Source organism: Hylobates moloch, unplaced genomic scaffold (assembly GCF_009828535.3).
Source record: "Hylobates moloch isolate HMO894 unplaced genomic scaffold, HMol_V3 SCAFFOLD_4, whole genome shotgun sequence".
NCBI lineage: Eukaryota > Metazoa > Chordata > Mammalia > Primates > Hylobatidae > Hylobates > Hylobates moloch.
In genome coordinates this window covers 10423426-10450683 of record NW_026652279.1, presented here as the reverse complement: position 1 = coordinate 10450683, position 27258 = coordinate 10423426, and the positions used below count along the sequence as shown (strand labels likewise).

General features: G+C 39.9%; 2 pseudogenes; one reads left to right on the top strand and one right to left on the bottom strand.

The window, feature by feature from the left end:
* Positions 1 to 4143: 4143 nt before the first annotated feature.
* Positions 4144 to 5036, bottom strand: LOC116466274 (large ribosomal subunit protein uL6-like; annotated as a pseudogene).
* A 14684-nt stretch (positions 5037 to 19720) lies between these two features.
* The window catches only part of LOC116466531 (large ribosomal subunit protein uL10-like), an 86637-nt pseudogene continuing 79099 nt past the window's right edge, over positions 19721 to 27258 (top strand).

Sequence of the window (27258 nt, the reverse complement as noted above, 5' to 3'; positions counted from 1 at the left end):
TTTTAAACTTCCAGCTTCCAGAACTATGAGAGGTTAGATTTTCATTGTTTTGACAGTTTGTGGTACTTCTTTTAAAACAGCAGCCCTAGGAAACTATACCAGCAGTGGTGTATTAGTCCATTTTCACACTGCTATAAAGAACCGCCCGAGACTGGGTAATTGATAAAGAAAGGAGATTTAATTGACTCACAGTTCCATATGGCTGGGGAGGCCTCAGGAAACTTCCAGTCATGGCAGAAGGGGAAGCAGGCATGTCTTACATGGTGGCAGGTAAGAGAGAGTGGAGTGTGAAGGAGAAACTATCAAACACTTAGGAAACCATCAGATTTTGTGAGAACTCACTATCATGAGAACCGCATGGGGGAAACTACCCCTATGATCCAATCACCTCCCACCACACCTCTCCCTTGACATGTGGAGATTATGGGGATTACAATTCAAAGTGAGATTTGGGTGGGGACACAGAGCCAAACCATATCAAGTGGATTCTGTGGAACAACTATATTAAGAATTAATATGTACTAGGTAATAAGTGGTTTTTATAGCCCAATAAGTTTAACATGAATAAAGTTAAGTATTTTATCCCTATAAAATTTTCTTACAGCTTTTGACCTAAAATTAGCAGCTACGACTCACTAAACACTACCCTTCTTTCCAGAAAGTATGTTGAAGACATTAGGCACATTAATGAAGTTGATTATCACAACAACTCTATGAGGCTGGAGAATATTACTCTCCCCATTTCAGAGATAATAAAACTGAGGCACGGAACGGTTAAATACTTGCACAATGGGCAGAGAATAGTGGAGCCAAGATTCAAAGCCACAGAGTTGAGTCCAGAGCCTGGGCTGTCCTGTCATGTAAGGAGCCCTGGGGATCTCCAAGGTTTCCCATCATGATGGTGAATCTATTTTTCGTGTGTGCAGAGAATTCATGGGATGAATGTTCAATGGAAGATGACTGCTGACCTGTCACTGGACACACATTCTACTGCTTAGAGTAGTATTTCAGGATTCAAGCAGTTTAGGATTCCTGCAAACATTAACTGAAACAATTATCAGTGTCCTCCAGTGGTGGCAGACATATTCGAAGAGCTGAACAAATTATTTTTCTAACTTAATAGTCTCACTTGGAATCACCTTTTTTTTCCTGCAGGACTCAGGATTTGAACAGGAAGGCACACATTAGTTAGTGACAAAAACAGCCTGACAAAAGCAGAAGAAAAAAAACCCACCCCAGCAAGTGGAAAAAGGAGCTAAATCAATGGGCTGTGAGAATTGAAGGAAAGCTGATGAGGGTGTGAAGAAATGGTGTGGTTGTGAGGCATGCCATGTTGCTGAGAGGATAAGCTTGTTTAAAAAATGAACAACCCAGAAGAAATCAGGGAGACCTAGACACAGAACCAGCGGGATGCAACTATTGGCAAAGGGAAGGAAAGTGGGAAATGGCCAATCGCAAGCATTTAAAAATCCACACATTCAGAGAATGGAGTGGGTGGATGACTGCAGAGGAGTAAATGATGGTGCTTCTGGTATTAGAAGGTCAAGATCTGTTTTCCCACTCTCAGAAGACGACTCGCTTCTTATGTTATTGAAAATAGTGGAGCCGTCAGAAAACAGTTCCCTCCTATTTTCACCACCAAATCAACCACCCACCTGCATCTGTGCCCATTGATTTTCCTTCCCACCTGGCACATGGAATAAATGGCCCCTTCTCATATCTGCCCCTCACCTATGACCTGGAGGGTGTTCCCTCTCACCCTCCCTAGGACTTTCCTTCTGTAATCTTCCACTTTCCTTTTTGTGTCATTGTTTTTTCACTCTTTACAGGATCATCCAATCAGTTTATAATCATGCTAAAATTATTTCCTTCTCTGAAATGTTTTCCCTCAAAGCTACAATCTTTAAGCTACAACTCTATATTTCCCCCGCCCCTCCTTTAGAGCAAAACTGAAGAATTCCTCATATTCTCTTTTTCCACTTCTTTACTTCCTGTTTATCTGGAAAGCACTCTAATCAGGCTTTTATCTGGACTATTCCACGAGTCATTCTCTGTGTCTTTGTTGTCATCATTAGAACGACTTTGGGTCACCCAACACTTTTCTAGAACATATCGTCTCTAGAGCATTGTATCTTAGTTTAACATGCAGTCCTTTGGGAATCCAGGTATTTTGCTTGTTTTGGATATTTTATCCTACAAGCTACAAGTATTTACTATGTAACATTAGGACATTTCCCCCTCGCCCAAATCTGCAATGATTACATTTATGATTTCTCCAACGCCACTGCCTACTTTATTTTATTTCAAAGAGACCTTTAAAAGATCCATTTATAACACTGAACTTTTGTAATTGTGATGATCATCTCTCCAGAAATAAATACTCCATCTGTATATAAAGAAAAGCAAAAAATAAATGTAAGAAATCAATTATGTTTAGGAGCCTCTCTCTACACTTATCTTAAACTAGAATTGACTGAGTATCTTTCAGGTGAGGTTTTCCCTAAATTACATTTGGTTTTTCAAAGCAAAGTAATTGAAAAACTTTGTAAAGACTTGCACGTAAGATGATTCCCTATTCTCTGAATGGTGAGCTTTGGAGAAAACAACTTACCTCATATTCAGGCATGTATGTTGTTTAAGGCTACATAAAAACCAGATAGATTGGTCTGTCACAGTGGTTGAAGTAAACCTTACCCTGTATACTGTCAACAATTTCTCATACGCCCAAACAATTAAACCACTTTTCTGCAAAGCAACACATGTTGATAAAATCCTGCATTCCCTGTCTCATCTCTTTCATTTTCTATATAAAGCACCTCTTGAACACACAAGTGCCCCACAGAAAAAGTGTCAGAACTTTAATTCCAGGTACAAGCTTTAGTATTCCATAACTCATGGGCTCATGAAACTCATTTCATATTTGTAACCTGTTTTTAGAAAATTTGGCCTGTCCCCTCTTTCTGAGGTTGGTTTCCTCATCCACGACATTCAGGTTGTCGTCTCAAATCAGAAATAATAATGAGAGTGGCTGGAGGTATGTTTCCTTTAGCACAGGTCTCTGAAGCCCACACATAGTATGTTCTCATTCCATTGGAATTTGTGGATATTTCTGCCATCTCATTCTGCTACCTCACAATTTTTCAAGAGTTCAGAAATGGATGAATATAGATTTGAGAAGTGAACATGTAGAGTAGACATGTTCCTGATTAGTAATTTTCATTTTAAAGAAGTTCAACAGATGAAAACCTTTTAGGTGATTTATAAATCTTTCTGTCAGTAGAGATAAGATTTTTTTTTAATGTTTAATTCCTGCTCTTTTTCCGATATCACTTTGCCTTCCATTACTAAAAACATAAAAATTACTGCCACAGAGAAGAATAAGGAATATGGTCTACCTATATTCCATGATTTATAGAGTTGTCCCAAGGTCATGTAAACCACCATGTGGCATGACTTCAGTTCACCAATACATAGCCTTCTTTCTATGTAACTGGCCTCCTACTTAAATTCTCCCCATAACATCTTTTGGCTTAAAACATTTAAAACCACAGCTATTATTGCAAAACAACAATAGCAACACAAAGAATATCAGCTATTATTTATTGGATATATATTACCTTTTAGGATATATCTAAGTGATCTACCCAAATTATCTCCTTGCAAGTTAGACACTATAATTAACTCAATTTTTCAGATAAGAAAACTGAGGCTTAAAGAAGCCAAGAGTTTCCTAGACAAAGCTATTTAAGTGGAGGGCTTGATGAAAATCCATGCTCTTCCCCTCTTTGTATATCAACCCATTCTCAGAGCTAAAATGCACCCAGTAGATTCTCTCATCCTACTGCCTCATTTTCAGAATACACAATGGATGCCAAGAGAGGTAGAGTGACTCATTGGAGGTTACACAATAGCTGACTCGAGATCATAGCCTGGATCCTTTTCATTTAAGTCTGATGGTCTAGGTGCAATATGATACTGCATCCAACAAGATTAGGATTCTGGAAAACAAGGGACTCATACTGACTTTCCCTGACTTCAAACCCCAAGATGAATAGAGGCCTTTTATTGCATTATTAAAATATTGCAAATAGGTCTTAGGAATTATCTAGTATCTTGTTTCTGTAGCTGGATGACTCTTAGATCTTATTCACCAGACTGCAAAACTGTTCTGTTTTCAGTGACATAGATACAATCCCCAAATTTTCTGATAGCCTTGTTTTTAACTGTTGTGATTTGTTCAATCAAAACAATTGAATTTGAAACAAGTTAAATGTTTACTTCAAGGATTAACTCACCTAGCCTGGTGCAGTGGCTCATGCCTGTAATCCCAGCACTTTGGGAGGCCAAGGTGGGCAGATCATGAGGTCAGGAGATCCAGACCATCCTGGTTAACACGGTGAAACCCCGTCTCTACTAAAAATACAAAAAATTGGCCAGGCGTGGTGGCGGGCACCTGTAGTCCCAGCTACTCAGGTGCCTGAGGCAGGAGAATGGCATGAAACCTGGAGGTGGAGCTGGCAGTGAGCTGAGATCCCACCACTGCACTCCAGCCTGGGTGACAGAGCAAGATTCCATCTCAAAAACAAAAATAAAATAAAATAAGGATTAACTAATCTTTCTGGGCTTGAGATACTGAACAAGCAACACTTGGCCTCATCCAGACCCTGCAGATATGTTTTTCACCCAAGAAATTTTGGATTTCAACAACAGACCCATTCTCCTGGATAAAAACATTGATGGGGGAGTGAGTATACACAGACACCTTTTAATGAATGTCCAGTATAACACTCTTGATCATGTTTTGTACCTGACTACAAATAGTCCAAATGGTAGCCAGTTCCTTTCTATTTCCCCACTATTTGCCAACCTGGAGCTGCTTCTTTTGCTTTCTGAGGAGACTGAGTTCTACACTGATGTGACTGAAGTTCCTCTGCAGGGTTTCTCTGAAGCTCTTCATAGTTAACTGTGCATCCCTTCAGAGTGATGTCCATGTTTTCTGGAATGTCAGCAGGCAGATTGCTGAGAATGGCCTTCATTCTTGTAATAGATGCAGCAAAGAGACATACTGGCTTTTAACTCAAAGGAAACAGACTTGAAATTGTAGTAGGGTTATGTACAGGCACACACTTAGGAGAGAGAGTAGTGAATTTTTAGTTCCAGTTACTTTTCAGCTTGTTTTAGTTCATTCCCATCATGCTAAGTGGCAACCTTCAGCCTACACAAAGTGCTCCCATTGATTAAGTGTCTAACCATGTGGTTGTTTGGATAAGACTCAGGAGGAAATCCCTTTTGTTCATCTCATCTTCCTGAACTTTGCTCTAACTTCACTCATCACGTTCATATGGAAAGTGAGACCAATAGACTAAGACATATTTAGAGATATTTTGTATACTGCATTTTCATGTTAGTTATTCAAAGATAAATAGAACATTTTCTCTTTTCAAGCTTCACTTCTCTATCCAATATCTATCATACATGTATCTATCCATCCATCTATCCATCTATCTAATCTCTAATTAAATTTTTATTTCTATATCGATCAGATGAAAAGACATACACCAAACCAAACATGATAAAATAACTGTTTATCTCAAACAGCTAACAGCTGACTTTCTATACACTCTGATTCCAACTATGCTTTTGTTAGGGTTTTGTGAAAACATTTCTCTGAGCCTGAGGTAGGATTTTAGAACCACTCCTGAGGTTGACTGCCAAACCTACAAATTAATAAAATTCACGGGGACATTGACTTCATGCAGTGGTGGCACAAAAGAGTCAATTGCACAAAGTATGCCAGAGATTTTGATCAACAAATTTCTTCTAACACATTGCCTGGCTGGAGTTTCAATCCTTATTTGCCATGCTACTAAAGCATACTATTTTTCATGGATGAAAACAAATGATTGTGTTGAAGAATAATTTGCCACCTCTTCTAGTGGTGTTTGATGGAACTATTCAAAGCCATGTGATTAATGAATTATTTATCAACTACAGTACTAATGTCTCGTAGCAGTGCTATTATTAAGGACATGTCAAGCTTTCCAATAGATCCTGGCCTTTTTTTTTCCTTCCTGAACATGGATCTTTTGCCCATTTTAAATTGTAAAAAGTAGAAACTTGGTAGAGAGAATGACATTTTATAACAAAAATCACCAATGGCCCAGTAGACAGCAAGAAAATTGCCCTTTCCCCAGTTACATTTAATCTCCAGGGACAAAAATTTGGAGGTAAGGGAATTAGAATAAGCATACATTCTCTCAACATAAAGCCAAGGTGGCTTAGTATCAATAAGAAAGATACAATATGTTTTTATGTAAGATTTAAGGTAAGATTAACATATGAATAAAGTTCTGGGCAAGCTATTGGTTTTATCAGCTCACTTTCACACTATGTTTTTCACATTTATGGGGGTCTTTGTCCTGTCAGAGTCAGACCTACCCCGCAAGTCCTCTCAAGACAGCATTTCCTAATATCCCTCTATCTGAACAGACTAAATCGTCCAGCTTAAGGATGGGGAATATGTGGTGCTCATGGCTGTAACAGACATCACTAATGAACTGCAGCACTATTACAGCACTCTGCTGCTGAACCTTCTTGGCCAAACCATACTTAAGTTTTGTTAGTTATTTATGCACTGGTATTCTCGGAGAATGCATTTTACTACCCTCATTTTATAGGAAGGGCAAACAAGTTTTCAAAAGTTACATAGCCAGGACTGGAAGCAGGGTCTAAATTCTACTTTAAAACAGTATTACAACTGTTCCAGGCATTGTGGGGATAGTGGTAGAAAAACAAAATACTACCTAACCGTCAATTAACTCACAAGGCCACCACTAAATATATATATATATATAAAATTATATTTTATATATAAATTATATATAGTTATATTACACATAATATTATATTACATATAATATAGCTAGATGATATATAATATGATATAATATATAATTATATTACATAAGGTTATTCAGGACTAAATAGGATTTGGACAGAGAATCTATGTCTTGGGAATTTGATTTTTTGAAAAAGTAGCCACTGTACATTAGAATGAATTGGATTTCCCTCACTGCTCCCTAAATCACATTAAGCCTACCATATCTAAGCCATGAAACATCTCCTGCCTGGAATATTGCAATAGCATTCTAACTCAGGGGTCTATAACCTGGGTCCATGCATAAAATTCAGGGGGTCCTTTGAACTTGGCTGAAAAAAGCACTTCATTTTCACTAGCTTTTAACTAAAATTGAGCATTTTCTCCAATTATGCCTACCTGTAGCAAACCACGGTGCTATAAGTAGAATTTATGACTTGTTACCAATAAAAATCATTAAAAAATTATACATTACAGATATTGAAAGTATCTTGAAAATATTTGTGCTCATCATGTTTTGGAAATTATGGTGGATTTACCACTAGATTCTGTTATTTAATAAATTCATGAAGAGACATATACTTTCCTAAATGGCAGTTTTCTTTTAACATTTTGCTAACTGCATTTTGTATAACTGTTTCCTTCACAATCCTGTGTATTTTTTCTCCACTTGAAAACACTTTCCTGAGGAGGGGGTCAGATGACAAAGGAACACAAAAAGCTCAAACTCTTGTTCTTACTTTTTTCCTTGCTTTCACCTGTGCTCTCCATAGTGTGTCCTCCGTGCAACATCTCAGTAATTCTTGACAAAGATAAGTTTTATCATGTCTCTCTCCTGCTTTTGTCCTCCGATGGTTTCTAATGAAATCTAGAGTCCTTGCCATAAGGACCTATGCAACCTGTCCCCACCTTCCCCATGTTCTCAGATCTCATCTGCTCTATCTCCCCCTCACTAATCACTTCATGTGGGACCTCCAAGCTGAACTCTTTGCTCTTGCCTTGCACTTACACTTCCCTCTGGCTGAAAACCTTGTTCCTGGTTATCCTCATGGCTCTCTCCTGACTTCCTTCAGGTCTCTGCCCAAGTGTCACTTTATCAAAAGGACCTTCTCTATTGTCTTAGTCCATTTAGTGTTGCTATAAAGGAATACCTAAGGCTGGTAATTTACAAAGAAAAGAGGTTTATTTGAGTCATGGTTCTGTAGGCTGTACAAGAAGCATGGCACTAACATCAGCTCCTGGTGGGAGTTTCAGAGAAAGGGGAGCCAGCGTGTGCAGAGATCACAGGGTGAGAGAGGAGGCAAGAGAGCAAGCAGGGAGGCTCCAGGCTCTATTTAACCCTTTTCCTGTTTAGAAAAATAAAATGTGCAGCTCACTGCCAGCACTCATTTTATTTTACATAAACACATTCTTTGTGGCTGAAGTAAATCTGACTGATTTTCAATGTGAAAATAAAATATAGAAACTGTTCTTGGAGTTATGTATAATAACTAATATCAGGATCATCTGAATGATCAGAATTGTCTGTTTCAGAAACATTGGATTCATGCAATGAATCTTTAGCCAACAACTGTTCAAGAATGATGTTAACATCATTGGCATGCTGTGTTTTCTAGGATTTGACATTTTCAGCCATCGAGAATTACTGTATTTTGTAAATGGAAATACCACTACTAAAAACAGAATGCTATAAATAGAATGATGTCTTTTGTTTCCAAAGTCCATTTACTAAAGTGATGTGAACATAATAACAAATGTGAAATATTTTGTGGCAAAGTTATTTTGAGGTAAATGCGGCAGCCGCAAGCACCACCTGCAAGTATTCTCGGGGCAAATGGGAAAAGCATTAACAACCAGCTCTTGCAGGAACTAACAGAGTGAGAACTCTCTCATCCCCTCCCGACCTCGCCAAGGAGGATATTCATCTCTTCATGAGGGCTTCACCCCATGAGCCAAATACCTCCCATTAAGCCCCTCTTCCGATATTGGGGATCAAATTTCAACATGAGGTTTGGAGAGTCAGATATCCAAACCATTGCACCTATCTTATTTCAAATGTTACTGCCAACCTCAACACTCTCTTTTTCCTAAACTTGCCTAATTTTCCTCATTGCTCTTATCATCGTGAATGTATTGTACACTGGTGTCACCCCATTGGACACTGGAGACTCAATTTTGTGTTAAAATAATGAACAGGTAAATAGTAAATAGTGTGCAGGAAAATGAACAGATAAGCAATGTACCTGTAAGACATGGCCACGAGATGCCCATGGGTCAAGCCAAAGAGTATTCAAGGCTACTGATTATTTCTCCGGAGTCCCCTTCTTTCAGGGGAAAAGTTAAGGTGATCTGTATGTTTGACAATAGGCCAGGTAATTTTACTTTAGTCTTCAGCAAGGGGAACTCTAAGAGGTGTGAGCAAAATCAGCATGTGGCCTGAGAGAAAGAGGTTATTGAACTGGGGCTAGCTATATGGCCTCTCAAAGGCTTGTGTTTCCCAACCATAAAATGGAGTTAATAATGATACCTACTCCTCAGAGCAGTACAAGGGTGAAATGAGATAAAGCAGGTAAGAAGTTTAGACCAGTGCCTGGCATGTGCTAAGTGCTCAGTAAATGTTAGTTATCACTTTATTATTGTTTTCATTATAGAAATGAATCATCTAGCTACACTGCTGTAAACTTTAAACTAAGGCCTCCTCACCTAGGAGCCCTCAAAATGCTTCACAGGAGTTGTGAGGCCCCCAAAAGTAAATACCAAGTACTTTTTGCATGAGCATATCTAGATTTCTCTGGAAAAGAGACTCTGAAGAACTCCTTCCCATACGTCCCCTCCTCAACACCAGAGTGATCCAGCATCAGGGTGAAGACATAGAAGGCTGTGAAGAATGGCATGGTGAGCAATGCACAAAGCTGCTGCCTCAGCAAAACTATTAAGCCTCAATTTAACCAAAAGTCTAGGGGAAGATATTTGTCTTAAATGGAGCAAACACATTGTAGAATAGAAGGTTAATATTCATGAACTTGAGAGAGAAAACACTAGAGTTGAAGGAAATTTCCTACCACAGAGACTTAGGATGGTGAACCCATATTCCCAGAAAGTACAGGATCACTCACATCTGCTAATAGGTGCTGGTGATATATACAAAATAGTGTAAAACTTTGAGAAACAACAGTGATGTTTAAATTATTGTGCATCAAAATTCTCTGAGATGTCTGTTAAAATTGCCAGAGATTCTGATTCAGGGGGTGAGCAGTAGATTGAAAAACTCGCGTTTGTAAGAAGCACCCTGTATTAGTCCATTTTCATGATACTAATAAAGACATGCTTGAGACTGGGTAATTTATAAAGAAAAAGAGGTTTAATAGACTCACAGTTCCACGTGCCTGGGGAGGCCTCACAATCATGGCAGAAGGCAAGAGGCGCATCTTTTTTTTTTTTTTTTTTTGAGACGGAGTCTCGCTCTGGCTCACAGGCTGAAGTGTAGTGGCACGATCTCTGCTCACTGCAAGCCCTGCCTCCTGAGTTGATGCCATTCTCCTGCCTCAGCCTCCCGAGTAGCTGGGACTACAGGTGCCCGCCACCATGCCCGGCTAATTTTTTTTTGTATTTTTAGTAGAGACAGGATTTCACTGTGTTAGCCAGGATGATCTCGATCTCCTGACCTCGTGATCTGCCCGTCTTGGCCTCCCAAAGTGCTGACATTACAGACATGAGCCACTGTGCCTGGCCGAGGCACATCTTATATGGCAGCAGTCAAGAGAGAATAAGGGCCAAGTGAAAGGGATTTCCCCTTATAAAACCATCAGATCTCATGAGACTTATTCACTACCATGAGAACGGTAGGAGAGAAACTACCCCCATGATTCAATTATCTCCCACCAGGTCCCTCCAACAACATGTGGGAATTATGGGAGCTATAAAACAAAATGAGATTTGAGTGGGGACACAGCCAAACCATATCACACCCTAAGTAATTCCAATACAGGTGGTCCAAGGCCCATTCTAAAAAAGATGAGTCAAAAGGAAAGAGGTTAGAAAACAGTCCTCTCAGCAACTTTCAGCTCAGCTCACCAGGATCAAAGAGCATAGCATTCAGGACCAATGCTTTAGGAGAGGTGTATTTGCATGGTGTATCTTTTGTATCTAAAGTGTTGGAGATCTGTGCAGTGATGGGAGGCTAGTTGAGGCTTAGAGATCCTTACCATTTCCTCTTTGGGAACTTGGCTCATATCCTCTGAACTTCCTATGATTCATCCATCATGCTTTTATCTTAGAACACTGGTTTCTATGTCCAGAAATCCCCATGTAAGTTCTGAGTTGTCTTCTGGAATCCTAGATTTGGAAGGAAGACCTAGTGAGCGAATGCTACCAAAGAAACAAAACAAAGTGTGGTAGATTATTATTCAACAAAAAATCACTTGCTTTCACTCCTCCCTGACCTCCATAGGAGTAGTGTACATCCCAGCTGCATGGGTACTGGGCTTGTCCTGGTGACAGGTTTTGGCTAATGGAAGGTAGGTAGTAGGGACAATGTCTAGATTCCAAGCTTATGTTGTATGATCTTCATATGTTTCTATTCATCCCTCTGTGTATTTGTTTTCTGTGGTTGCTGTAACAAATTACTGCAAACTTGATGGTATAAAATAACTGAAATTCTTTCCCTGTTCTGGAGGCCAGAAGTCCAAAATCAAGAGGTCAACAAAGCTGTTCTCCCTGCAAAGTGTGTTCCTTGGCTTCTGCTTGCCTAATTCTAATCTCTGTCTTTATCTTTCCACAGCCTCCTTGTACCATCTTCTCTTCTGTATCTTATAAGAAAACTTACTTGGTCATTGGATATAGTACCCACATAGATTGCAAATGATTACCTCATCTTAAGATCCTGGACTTAATTACATTTACAAAGACACTGTCTTAGTTAGCTTGGGCTGCTATAATGAAATACCATAGACTTGGTGACTCAAACAACAGATATTTATTTTTCACACTTCTGGGGGCTGAAAAGTTCAAGATCAAGGTGCTAGCAGATGCCATGTCTTATGAAGACCCTCTTCCTGGTTTGCAGATGGCCACCTTCTTGCCATAGCCTCACATAGTTGAAGAGAGAGAGAGAGAGTGCTCATGTCTCTCCCTCTTCTTAAAAGGGCACCAATACCATCACGGAAGCTCCACCATCATCTAAACCTAATTACCTCCCAGAGGCCCTACCTCCAAATACTATCATATTGAGGGTTAGGGCTTCAAATATGAATTTGGGGGGAAACAAACATTCAACTTATAGAAGACTTTTTTTCCTAAATAAGATCACATTTACAGGTTCAAAAGGTGTATTAGTCCATATTCACGCTACCCAAGGCTGGGTAATTTACAAAGAAAAGAGGTTTAATTGACTCATAGTTCTTCATGTCTGGGGAGGCCTCACAATCATGGTGGAAGGCAAGGAGGAGCAAGTCACATCTTACACAGTGGCAGGGAAGAGAGAGCATGTGCAGGGGAATTCCTCCTTATAAAACCATCAGATTTCGTGAGACTTATTCACTATCACAAGTACAGCATAGGAAAGACCCACCCCTGTGATTCAATTATCTCCCACCGGGTCCATCCCACCACACTTGGGAATTGTAGGAGCTAAAATTCAAGATGAGATTTGGGTGGGGACACAGCCAAACCATATCAAGGGGTTAGAACACGGACATATCATTTTGTCAGGTGTGGGGACACATTTCAACTCACTATACTGGGAGCTTCTAATGTCTAAAGTGAGAGGAACATGCTCCAGTTCTTCAGTCTGGGCCTCAGTAGATTTGAGCACAACCCACACCCTGAAGCAGAGACACCAGCTCAACTGCCCAACTTGAACAGAGATAATTGCTGATTACTGTGTGCTGCTGAGACTTAGTGATAGCTTGCTGTATAGCAAAAGCTGACTAATAACCTGGGTATGAAGAGCATGCCCACTTAGTCCCCTCTTGGCAAAAGGGAATTTTGTAAATTATGTCACAGACACAGTAACAGTAAGAAGTGACTTTGTGTTATGGAAGTTATTAGGGAGGCTGGTTTTGGTTTCTTTTACCAGATAATTTACCCCCAAATTGGCCTGAGAACATTCATTCTGCCTCAAGATTCACATATAGTGACTTAATTGCCAACTTGGAGAGAGTAGAGAGGGGAAGTGGAAATGATTTTAGCATTCCTTACTTGCATGCTCCTCAATAAAGCAACCCACAGTTGCAAATGATCCTAAGATTCCTTTGGATAATTTGCATTTCTCTTTACAGAGAGAACTTGGCTTTTTGAAATCTGATGAAATACATTTTGAAACAAAACACTTTAACTTGAATATATACCAGCCTTGATTCAGCCATAAGAAAGAAATTATTAGGGGAAAATAATGGATGAGGCTGTGAAAAATGGGCTTGGCACCAAGCAAACAGAAGGCAATATATGGGAACGGTTGAGGCACTCAGCAGTGGAATAAAACTATAGCCTCACTCACTCACAACCCATGGTCCTTGCCCATGTACTGAATTAAATAAGACATTTAACTCATTTTCACAGCAACCTGTATAAATAGCTGCAGCAGATTCCGTGAACTGAAAGAAAAAGCCAAATTTTGTTTAACTTTGTGTCCCCAATTCCTGGCGTCAAGCTTGATGCTAAGTATATGCTCAATAAGTGTTTGTTACATGAACACATGGGCGCAAGAGTGATTCTCTTAAAATTAAGACAGACCATGTAATTCCTCCACTCAAATCATTTAGTAGTTCACATCTCATCCAGACACAAACTCAAAGACTTTTTGATGCCTGTCAGAACTTTACATGGTATGATCCTGAGCTCCACTCTGACCTCATCTGTCCACTACTGCTCTACAAAACACTGATTCCTCCCCAGCCACTTCATCGTCCTCTCCTTGTTTGTAAAACTCACCAAGCATTCTCTAGCCTCAGGAACTTTGCACTTCCTAACTTCTCTGCCTGGATTGCTCTTTCCCTACATATCTGTATGTCTTTTCAGTCTTTGCTCACACAACTTCCTTCTCCATTTGGCCTCCCATGACCATCATATATAAAATTGCAATTCCCACCCTCACTGTCCAACACTTCCTGCTTCCAGTCACTGCTTTATTTAGTCATTTATTCCTACTCCAATTTAACAATGAATATTGATATATTTATCTCTCTCTCCAGCTAGACTATAAACTCTTCCAAAGGAAGAGTTTATATATATAAATTTATAAAGAAAAAGAGGTTTAATAGACACACACACACACACACATACACACACACACAAACATATATATATAATCTATCTATCTATCTTAAAACAGTGCCTGGCACAGAGTAGTCACACAGTAAAGATTTGTTAAAGGAGTGAAAAAATGGCAGTTTGTGCCATGCATTGAGTGATTCCATGAACAAGAAAATGCACTTTGGTAATGAATGCTGTTGCTACAGCTTTGTACCAGAACCGTCTCTTTAAAATTTACCTGAAAGGGCCCTTGTTTCTGCTACTCTGTCTTCTGACCACACTGAGGCTTCCTGAGGTTTCCTCACGTGGCCTGCTTGGCATGCCATGCCTCCTATTTCTAGGTCATAACACTTAAAATCCACTCTCTTATAAATTTTCAGGAAGAAGAACCAAGATGGCCAACTATATGCAGGCAGGAAGAACATCTCCCACAAAAAGACCAGATAGAGAAGACTGGCACACTCTGAGCAGACCTTCAGAAGGAGGCATTGAGAATAGACAGAGGGAGGATGCAAACCCTGAGCTGCAGGGGGAGTAAGGTAGGAACCCTGCACAGGGCTGCTGAGTACCAGGACTTATTCCTGGTCTTCAGTGGCTCCTGGGGAAGGAGTGAGTTAAATAGGCAAGGAGTGGCCTACTCTCACCATGGATCTTCAGAATCCTAGCTGCAGGAGACCATATGACCCCCATGAACATTTGAGCTGACAGGGACAGCTGCTTGGAGAGGTGGCAGGGACAGAACTCTAGCCTATGTGGAGCCCAGAGGGTTTGGCTTGAGAATGGCTACAGTGGAGCATGGCCAGGGATGTCATACCCCAAGGCTTGCCATGCTCCTCTAGGTGGCTTTGGCTTTTGTTGACTCTTGGACCTAGACAAAGCAGGGTGGTCTTGCCTGTGGGACAGGACCAGTCTGATCTGAGCAGCCCCTTGTTTGTTGGTCTCTCCTGTGGTCCCTGCCTGGCTGTATCTGCTTGCAGTGCAGCCTTGGATGCACTTTCTGGCAGCCATCACCATAGATTCTTTGCTGATAGTCCCTGCATAACTGTCAGAGAGCTTCAGTAGATGGACCCCAGAGGATGTGCACTTGCCCACAGCCTCCTCCCACTGCTTTGCCAGCATGTGTGGACCTCACCACGCTATTGCCACCAGTGCACATGTGAACCTCGCCACTGCTGCCCTGCCCCTGCCAGTGTAAGTGTACAGTACATGTGTGCATATGGATGCCACCACCCCGCATTTGCTGGTGTGTGCACACCCTCCCACACCACTGTTGCCACCAGCATATGCACACAGACACCACCACATTAATGCTACTGGAGTGAGCACACACATGTGGTCTCTACCACCCCACTACTGCCGGCATACATGCACATGAGCATGGACCCTGCTGCCACCACCCCAATGAAGCGCTTTCGCCAGCACCCCATCAGGGCATTTTTACCAGTGGAGTGAGAACACCTCAGCCCCTCCAACACAGCAGGTGCTTAACCTCAAGGGGCCAGAGAGTAAAGCTATAGGCTTGGTCCCATCCCTCCAGGGTTAGAGCACACAGCCTAGGAGTGCTGAGCTGAGTCTTGGCACCCTGAAATAATCCAGGAACAAAGCCAGTCAACTGGGTCAAACCCTCAAGGGCACTGAAGAATACAAAAGCAAAAAAATCCCATCCGAAGGACAGCAACGTCAAATATTAAAGGAACATCAGCCCACACAGATGAGAAAGAACCAGCTCAAGAACTCTGGCAACTCAAAAAGCCAGAGTGTCTTCTTACCTCCAAACAATCACACTAGCTCTTTAGCAATGGCTCCTAACCAGGCTGAAATGGCTGAAATGACATAGAATTCAGTATCTGGATAGTAACAAAGATCATTGAGATTCAGGAGAAAGTTGAAACCCAATCCAAGGAATCTAAGGAATCCAATAAAATGATACAAGAGCTCAACCAAACTGATCTGATAGAGCTAAATAACTCACTATAAGAATTTCACAATATAGTCAGACACTGGATCACCTAGATTCATAAAACAAGTTCTTGCATACCTATGAGGTAACTTAAATAACCACACAATAATAGTGGGGGACCTCAACATTGCAATGACAGTATTAGACAGATCATGGAAGCAGAAAACTAACAAATATATTTGGGACTTAAACTCGACACTTGACCAAATGGGTGTAAAAGACATCTATACAATATATGTTCTTCTCTTCTACATGTGGCATGCACTCTAAAATCAACCAGACAATCACTCATAAAACAATTCTCAACAAACTAAAAAATACCCCAAATCATAAGAAACACATTCTTGGACCACAGCAAAATAAAAACAGAAATTAATACTAAGATGATCTCTTAAAACCATACAATTACATGGAAATTAAACAGCCTGCTCCTGAATGACTTTTATGTAAACAACGAAATTAGGGGGGAAATCAAGAAATTCTTTGAAACTAACGAGAACAAAGCTATAATATACCAGAATCTCTGAGACACATGTAAAGCAATCTTAAGAGGAAACTTTATAGCATTAAATGCTCACATCAAAAATTAGAAATATCTCAAATTAACAACCTAATATGACACCTAGAGGAACTAGAAAAACAAGAGCAAACCAACCCCAAAGATAGCAGAAGAAAAGAAATAAGAAAAATCAAAGCTGAACTGAATGAAATTGAGATGCAAAAATGACACCAATGATCAGTGAAACCAAGAGTTTGTTTTTTGAAAGAAGAGGACTAATAGGCTGCCAGCTAGACTAATAAAGAAAAAAGAGAGAAGATCCAAATAAACACAATTAGAAATGACAAAGGGGACATTACTAGTGACCTCACAGAAATACAAAAAATACTCAGAGACTACTACAAACACCTTTATGCAGACAAACTAGAAAACCTACAAGAGATGGGTAAATTCCTGGAAACATACAACTGCCAAAGATTGAATCAGGAAGAAACTGAAAAGCCTGAAGAGACCAATAATGAGTTCTGAAATCGAATCAGTAATAAAAAGCCTACCAACCAGGAAAAGCCCTGGACCAGACAGATTCACAGCTGAATTATACCAGATGTGTAAAGAAGAGCTGGTACAAATCCTATTAAAACTCATCCAACAAATTGAGAAAGAGGAACTCCACCCCAACTCATTCTATTCTATGAGGCCAGCATCATTCTGATACCAAAACCTGGCAGGGACATAACAAAAATAGAAAACTTCAGGTCAATATCCCTCATGAACATGGATGCAAAAATCCTCAACAAAACACTAGCAAACCGAATCCAGCAGCACATCAAAAAGCAAATCAAACACAATCAAGTCGGTTTTATTCCTGGGATGCAAGGTTGGCTCAGCATGTGTAAATCAATAAATGTGATTCATCACATAAACAGAACTAAAAACAAAATCATACGATCATCTCAATAGACACAAAGAAAGGCTTTTTGATAAAATTCAACATCCCTTCTTGTTAAAAATCCTCAACAAACTAGGCATCGAAGGAAACTACTTCAAAATAATGAATCATCTGTTATAAATTCACAGTCAAGAGCATACTGAATGGGCAAAAGCTAGAAGCATTCTCCTTGAGAACTGTAACAAGACAAGGATGCCTGTTCTTACCACTCCTATTCAACATACTACTGGAAATCCTAGCCAGAGCAATCAGGCAAGAGAAAGAAATAAAAGGCATCAAAATAGGAAGAAAGGAAGTAAAATTACCTCTCTTCATGAACAATATGAATTTATACCTAGAAAACCCCATAGTTTCTGCCCCAAAGCAGAGACTTTCAAAAGTTGGAAAGGAAAAAAAAAATTAAACATATAATATATTGTTTTTATCTACAGTCACCATAATTTTAAAAAAATCTCTAACTTAAAAAAAAGAAAATTCACCTGAAAGGAATGCTAGTCTTGAGATAGGTGGAAGATTTGTAGGAGGTAATTCTTTAAGTTGTTTGTGATTATCTTTGACAGCTGGAATAATAAACCAAAATAGTGCTAATGTGCAATATAGAGGTAGCAATTGTGTCTTAGCTCTATATTACATATAGTCTGCAACTGTGTATTGGTCAATAGAAAAGAACCAGATGATCATTGTGATTTATTAAATGTGTCTTCTTAATTAAGATGAAAGAATTGATGCATTAATATTATCTGCTGACTGGAAAAAAAATCCAGTGAGAGATAAACCCTTCAGATTCTGATAAAATGATTTGGGTTGGGACTTATGAAAAGCTAGTTCTTTTCCAATGGAGAGAAGTAGGGAGAGATACCTTAAATTCTGAGCCCTGGAATAGATTGTGGCTGCATCTTTGGCTTTATAACCAGCCATTAGAGTAGGGCCCTAAGAACCAATGATACACCTTTGGCTTTCCCTTGGATGGAAAATATAGGGAACCAAGTCAATGGTTCAGGAAGTGCCATTAACATAGCATTATCCATAAGTCAAACCACTCCCTAGGGGAAGGAACTCCAGAGTGAGAGCCTTGTCTATCTTGAGTGTATTCTATCTTGGGGTCATGATAAGATGGGAGAGGAGGGGTTGAGATATGGGTTTCATGTACACATCCATATGTCCCTTAAATAGGATTTCATGAATATTTGGATTAAAGAATGTTTAAATCTGGTCAATCAAATGGGTGGCTAAAGAGAACTCAAATATACTGTAAACCAAAATATTCTGAAATAATTCAAATGAGGTTGCTATGGTTTAAATGTGTTCCTCAAATTTCATGTGTAGAAAACATAATCCTGGCCAGGCATGGTGGCTCATGCCTGTAATCCCAGCACTTTGGAAGGCCGAGGCAGGTAGATCACTTGAGGTCAGAAGTTCAAGATCAGCTTGCCCAACACGGCAAAACCCCATCTCTACTGAAAATACAAAAAATTAGCTGGGCATGGTGGCAGGCATCTGTAATCCCAGCTACTCAGGAGGCTGAGGAAGGAGAATCACTTGAACCCAGGAGGCAGAGGTTGCAGTGAGCCGAGATCAGTAGAATTGTCTCAAAAAAATAAAATAAAAATAAAGAAAACATAATCCCCACACTCATATGTTGATTGGTTGTGGAGCCTTTGTGAGGTAATTAGGATTAGACAAAGTCTTTAGGGTAGGGCCTTCATGATAGGACTGTTGACTTTATGAAAAGAGGTCACTTAAGCTGACCTGCACTCACTTGCTTTCTCACCATGTGATGCCTTATGCCATGTTATGACACAGCAAGAAGGACCTCACAGATGCTGGTGCCATGCTTTTGGATTTCCCAGTCTCCAGAATCATGAGCCAAATAAATTTCTGTTCATTATAAATTACCCAGTCTCAGGTATTCTGTTATAGCAACAGAAAAGGACTAAGACAGAAAATTGGTACCAAGAAGTGTGGTTGTTGGCATAGCAGATACTTGAAAATGTAGAATTAGCTTGAGAACTAGGTAACTGGTAGAGGCTGAAAGACTTTGGAAGAACAAGCTAGAAAAAGCCTGAATTTTCATTAACAGAATGTTAAGAGTGATTCTGGTGAGGACTCAGGAGGATAGACTAGGAAAAGTCTGAAACTTCTTAGAGATTTCTTAATTTGTGTGACAAGAACGTTGACAGAAATATGAACAGTAAAGGCCATACTGATGAGTTCTTAGATGGAAATGAAGATCAAGACATTGGAAACCAGACTAAAGGCCATCCTTGTTATTCTGTTGTAAAGAACTTAGCCGCATTGTGTCCATGCCCTAGGGATTTATGGAAGGCAGAATTTAAGAATGAGGAAGAGGAATATTTGGTGGAAGAAATATATAGGCAGGAAAACATTCAGGCTGCTGCATGGCTACTTTTAACTGCTTATAGTAAAATAAGGAGATTAGTATTGACAGAACAAAGTTAGAGGCTATTCATCAGGACAATGGGACACCAATACATGATATGGAATTCAGAGAAATGCTCTTTTCCTAGAAGCAGATGAGGCAATTTTGTATTATAAAACTGAATAATAGGTGTAAGAGTCAGGAGGCCTGGATTATAGTTCCAGATATACCACTCTGGGCACATCGCTTAACTCCAATGAGCCTCAATGTCCTCACCTGTAAACAAAATCAATTGTATTTTGTCTGTCTACTTTGGAGGGTAATTCTTAAAATCATATAAGGACACATATATCTGATCACTATACAAGCATAGCTTAAAAACATTTTTTTAAATAAAAAAACTCATAGCTTTTGTTAAAACAATCTTAATCCCATAAACCCCAGTATGGACTGACCAATCAACCCAACAGACAGCTGGGATGGTGTGGGCAGAGGACATTTAAGTCTATCAAAAATCAGATTTCTTTTGAAACAAGTCATTGTCTTATTTCTGAAGTTGCCCATATGCTAGCAATACCATGAGATTAAAATTCACAAAAGTTTTTTTTTTTCCTTTTTTTCAGGATTTAAATATTTCACAGTTGAATTTTGAGGAAAAACAACTCCATGTTTAATGCTTTTACTGCTCCTTAAGGCTCCAAGTCAGGATTTAAGACCCTGCCTTGAAAACCTTAATAGAAGATGAAACCATGCTAACTAGGACAATGGAAATTTATGTATCTATGTGGAAGGATCCTTTGCATGTGTGTGTGTTGGTGGGAATCTCTACTGGGTAGCTCCTCACTGTAGTGGGAGAAAAAAATACACTAAAAATAATAAAGAGGCCAGGTGTGGTGGCTCACGCCTGTAATCCTACCACTTTGGAAGGCTGAAACAGGTGGATCATGAGATCAGGAGATCGAGACCATCCTGGCCAACACGGTGAAACACCATCTCTACTAAAAATACAAAAATTAGCTGGGCATGGTGGCGCGCACTTGTAGTCCCAGCTACTCGGGAGGCTGAAGCAGGAGAATCACTTGAACATGGGAGGTGGAGGTTGCAATGAGCCGAGATTGTGCCACTGCATTCCAGCCTGGTGACAGAATAAGACCCCACCTCAAAAAAAAATATTAAAATAATAATAATAATAAAGGATGCTACTCTATGAAAATATATTTAAAAGACACTATTTTCTCCTCTGCTTGGGGAGCAGAGTTAAAGCCGTTCTGAGGACTCTGAAAAATTTCTCGGAGGTCTGAAGTCAACAGACACTCCCCTATGGCCTCAGTCTCACATGTAATTTTTCTTTTCCATGCACACATGTCCCTCTGCAATGCCCTTTGAGACTCATTTTCCCTTTTAAGCCTGCCTGCATGAGGCTGCATTTCATACAGAAATTGTTACCTCTCTTTGTCACTCTGTTACTCTTCCCAGAAAAAGGGAATACTAATTTTATTGGTCAGATTTTGGTATAATTTACAGAAAATTTACTATTGTATGGGGTCACTGCAAATTAAGAGGTTATACATATGATATTGAGGTATAGCATTGAAACTCTTAAAGTTCAATGTTAAAACAGACTTTGAATGAATGAAATAAAACAGGTTCTAAATCTACAGTTCTTTCCCTAATATTCATCTCAAGTCTTCAAAACTAGATTCCATGTAATAGTCAGACAATGGCATGGTGAATTTTCTTGTTTTTCTTTTCCTCCCAGATAACTAAGTTTTATTTTCTCTGTCATTCGTATGTTCAGCCCAGAAACCCAGTTCCAGACCACTGTAAGCAAGGCTATAGGTATAGATAAAATAAACTTTTTTCTTGTCTAGGAATTTATATTGTTGTTTTTATTATAGGTTACCAAAGAGTTTATTCTTATATCTTTTGACATATTAAATGCTAAGCTTTCTAAGTTCTCTGCCTCCAGCCATTCTGTCTTAGGGATGTCAGTATTTACGGCTTTTGGCTGAAATTAGCGAGAGCAAGTTTGTTACGTGTTATCATTTTGGAGTTCATGAAATTCTTGCGAAAGTCTTTCTCTCTGAGTCAGCCAGGACCTGGGACTTTGCTTGACTCTCATGACATGGGGTATACCACATGGGAAGATAAAATACCTTAAAGTACTGCCATGATAATGGTCTCTTTCTAAAGGATACTGACTAGAAGGCAAAGGGTGGTGCATAGGATTCATTAGACATAACAGTTGGCTGTAGCTCTCGCTCTGCTCCTCTCTCTTCTTTATCTTGCTTCCAAAATAAATGTGCATACAATCACTGAGGGGTTTTTGTTGAAATAGAGATTCTGACTCAGTAGATTTGGAAGCCACAGATTCTGCATTTTTAACAAGTTCTCAGGTGATACAGATGTTGCTGGTCTATGGCCCACACCCAAAGACCAACCCATGGGAGGACACTTCAGCTCAGCTGGCCAGAGAGTGCAATCCACTAGTAGTGTAGCAGGCACAAATCTACCTAATAGTCCATTGGTATTTTGATTCATTCAGCTTCAATCCATTGTATGCACTACTTCCTCAAGCTCTTTTTGTAGAGGGGTCATTGGGAAAGCAGGGAGGATCTCCTGGTACAAAAACGATACCAATTCCTTCAGGATATTACTGCTCTTCCTACCAACAACCCATTTATATTTCTAGATTTAAAACCGCAGTAGCAAAGTTATCCTCCAGAGGATAAAGACTAGCGGCCAGAAGGATGATTACTGGTGGCCAGAAGGTCACTTTTATTCCCTTTTCCTCCTTGATTTATGTTTAATTTAACTGTCTTAAGCTATCCAGTCTCCATGGATGGCATCATCAGTTAGGCTGCCGATATTTTTCAAGACTTCTGTGAAGGGGCTAAGTAAGAGCTTTTTCAAACTAATGATACCTGCATTAAAATAACATTCACCAACACAGCTTTAAACAAGTGGAAACTCAACAAAACTGCAAAGGCACGTTAGCCTGTTCAACAAGGCAGGTGGGCAGGATGGTAGAGAATTTTTGTAGTTGGATCGAGGATGCTTACAGCCTCTGTTGATGATCTGTTCCTTGAGATCAGCAATAATATTGAATTGTATTCCTTCATGAGATGGTTCTTCTACAAACACTACTAAACATTTGCTTTGTATTGGGGACCACATGAGGTACTGTGGGAATGGCAAAGATAAATAAGACAAGTGTTGGCTTTCCAGAGATCTAAACACAGGTCAGAACAGACACGTTAATGACTAGATTTTAAAGGATTCACTAGATGCCATTAATGTATGCATCCAATAAATATTTACTAAGCCACTACCACGTGCCAGGCAAAGTGGTGAAAATAATAGACATAGTCCCTTCTTCCTTCGGAGCTCATTAAATAGCCAATTACACAAATAAATATGTGATGACAAATTCATATAAGTGTCATGAAAGGTAGATGGGCTATAAGGAAGAAAAAAAGAGAGACCTGGTTGAGAACGGAATTAGAGAGAACCTCTCTGAAGTAGGGATATTTCTCCTGAGACTCTGAAGGATAAGGAGGAGTTTGCTAAGTAAAGAGATGGGAAGACCAGCACAAAGGAAAGCACAGCATGTGCTAAGGCAGGAAAGAACTTGAGACATTCCAGAACTAAAAGCAGACTAGCATGGCCAAATGGTCATGAGGGAGAGAGAGAGGGGAACAAGATGAGGCTGGACAAGCAGGCAAAGAAGCTCACATTGAAGCACCCTGCAGGACCAGATGCAGCATTTTCTTCTAAATGCAGTGGGAAACCACCAACACAATTTGCATTTTGAGAAGCTGACTATGCCTGCAGACGGGAGAGAGGCAAAATTCTTAGTTGAGGGACCAGTTGGAGCCATCAGTTGGGTCATGTTCATTATGTTCTGAGTTCAGGGACACACTGCTGGCCAATAAGGTGCCAGCTACCACCAATGCTGGTGCCACTGCCCCATGTGAAGTCTCTGTGCCCAGAACACCATGCTGGGGCCAGAGAAGACTTCCTTCTTCCAGGCATTAGGTATCACCACTAAAATCTCCAGGGGCATCACTGAAATTGTAAGGGATGTGCAGCTCATTGAGACTGGAGACAAAGTGGGAGCCAGTGAAGCCATATGGCTGAACATCTTCCCTATTCCTTGGTGGATCATCAAGCAAGTGTCTGACAATGGCAGGGTCTACATCCCTGAAGTGCTTTACATCACAGGGGACACTCTGCATCCTCGCTTCCAGGGTGTCTGCATGGTGCCAGTGTTTGCAGATTGGTTACCAGCTGTTGCATCAGTACCCCATTTTATCATCAATGAGTACGAAGAAGTCCTGGCTTTGTCTGTGGAGACTGATTGCACCTTCCCACTTGCTGAAAAGGTCAAGACCTTCTTGGCTGATCTACCTGCCTTGTGGCTGCTGCCCGTGTGACCTCTGCTATCACTGCTGCTCCTACAGTGGCCACAGCTACAGCCAAGGTTGAACCAACGAAGAATCGAGAGTTGGACAAGGATATGGAGTTTGGTCTCACTGATCACCAAAAAGCAACCAACTTACCCAGCTTTTTTTTTTTTTTTTCAAAACAAGTAAATAAAGACTTCTCTTAAAAAAATAAAAAGAAGTTTCAACACAGACTAAAGTGCCTGAGGTCAAGATGGAGACAAATTTGGTCAGAATGTTGCTCTTATATTCTAAGGTGCCCTGAGGGGATGTACTTGGAGAAGAAATTTTGGAGCATGTACTTCAGAGAAGAAAGTACACTTCAGAGATGACCTAAAAATATACAATAAGTTAATCTTAAAGTATCCTTTTGTGTAAGACAATACACTAAGTGTTGTGGGACTTGAGTTCCCATCCCCATTTCACTATGTGTACATGTGTATACACAGTACACATGTGTAAACTTGGGCCAAATGCTTATTTTTCTCATATACAAAGTAAAAACATTGATATGATCTCTAAAGCTCCTTTTAGCTATATGTTTATTCTGTGGAAATGAACATGGGATTTGAATCAGAGGAACTGGGTCTTTTGCTCACTCCTGTGACCTTGGCCAAGTCACTTCATCTTGCTGAAACCAGGTTCCTCATTTAAAAATAGAGAAATGATGCTATCTAGAATTGCAGACACAACATTGAACACAATGCCTGGAACTTTGTAGGAAGTATTTGTAATGAATGAATACTTTTCTACCTCGTGAAGATTAAACGAGATCTGACTAAGTTTGGAAACTATATAGCTGTGTTTCAATACTCACTGTGAACTCAAATTTACATTATTAAAAAACTTTACTGTGTTGGGGGCTGAGCATGGCTCTTTATCCAGCATTATTTGTTCAAATGAGGGTACATCTCCAAATTCCTCAGCACATATGAAAACAGCAGAAAGTGAGGCTGGATAAAAATGAGAGGGTGTGCCATTTAATGAGCTATTAAACTTCCCACCAGAAAGCCAGAAACTCAGAAGGAGTTCAAAATAGCAACTGCTACATAACTAGCCAAATAATCAGTTACATTTATGAGCCAGCAATCCATTCTTAACATGCCTACAAGATAAACAGGAGAAACAAAATAAAATTAAAAAGCTGGCTTTGGCTCAGACTTCCGTGTAAGGTAACTTTATCGATCATCTTCAACACTTCCAATTTCCAGGCAACAGTTTCTTAATATGGACTTGCAGGTTTCATACGAGAATGACAAGTAAAGTATAAAAAGTTGCCTCTGCAGAAGAGTCAACTTTTTACATTTTAAACTACTTCACCTTATGTTGGAATTTTCTTTAAATGATTGCTTGAGTTGAAGCTGTCAATGTTATTTAAATGCCAGAGTGGTTGTTCATCCTCGCCCCTACCCCGCAGCACTCCATTCTAGATTTTCCGACTGCTGCTTTCCTATTCTTGAGAGTTGCAGGGGGTACCAGCTGCGATTCAGTTTGGCTTTGAAGTTCGGCAGCCTTCCCCTGTTTCCCGTGAATGATTTCTCTCATTGAGAGTTACTTTGAGCTAGAGGTAGAATTTAATGTTCTCAGAAGACTAAAAAAAAATCCCTTAGGTGTGTGATACGAAGAAAGAACATTGCCTCCTTATTCCTGCTCCAGTTCATCCATCTACAAGGCAGGCCAGTGGGAAGGCTGGAACAAAGTCTAGGCTAAATTAATACTCTGGTTCCAATATTTGCTATTTATATATTGCATGAGGAAACCTGCTGGTGGCCCCATGGAGTGATCAGAAAAGGATAGGAGACAAAGACGGCTATGAGTACAAAGGGCATTGTAGACAAGAGCTAATGTTTCCTCTGGGGGAGTATGAGCGAGTAAGAACGTTAGTAAGAATATCAGCAAAAGTAGCAGCAATACCAGTAACAATAAGGTGCTACCATTTAATTGAGTGCCTCCAATGTGTCAGGCATAAAAGGTCCATCATATACATTGACTCTTGCACAGATGACGAAATGGAGGTAAAGAGAAGGTCAGTGATTTGGCCAAATTTATTTAACTAGAATGATGAGGGAGTGGGATTCAAACCCAGGTACATCTCAGTCTACAGTCTTTTCATTTCATCAAGCTAGGGTGTGAAGAAGGATCTCAATAACTCTTTCATGGTGGCCTTATTTTTCTGTCCTTCCTGATTTCCAGGACTTATGTGAGGGTAGATGGCGCTTCCTCAGGGCAAACGGAATGACCATGTTTTGCTAAGACAGTGAGGGAGCTTTGATTTTGTTTCTTGTTTAAAGCTAAAACGAATCTGAATTGTGATGTGTTGGCAAAAGGAAAGAGGAATGGTACTAAAAGTAGAAAATATCGTGGGATGTTTGCAATCTAGTAGTAGGTGCATAGAGACCCAGCACCTACATGCCCCAAGAGGAAACACCAAGCCCAATGGGGCATTCAGAGCACAAATAACTTATATCTGTTTGGGTGGAAGAGACGGACTCAGAAAAGGCTTCATGGAGGTGGTGGCTTTTGGTCTATGCTTCGAAAGGCAAAATTCTAGAAGGCAGAGATGGTATTCTAAAAAGCCTAACAGTGGAATTTTAATTAGTTGCATCTCAGACTACGGAGTGATTTTTAGGGCAGGAGAAACTTAAGCAATCTTCTTGGTCAACAAAGAAGGTCCGCCTTAGCAGTTTGCTAAAGTAGACATTATAATACTCTAGTAGAAAGAGATTTGAGCCTGGAGTAGAAGGCCTGGTTTCAAATTCTAATTCTGGCACTGAGGTGGGACTTAATCACTCTGAGACTTAATCCAGCAACTATAAAATTCTAATAACTTATACCCTGCCTTTCTCCTAGCTAGTGAAAAAGTTTAAAGTAGATGACAGTGTTGTAAATGTGAGAAA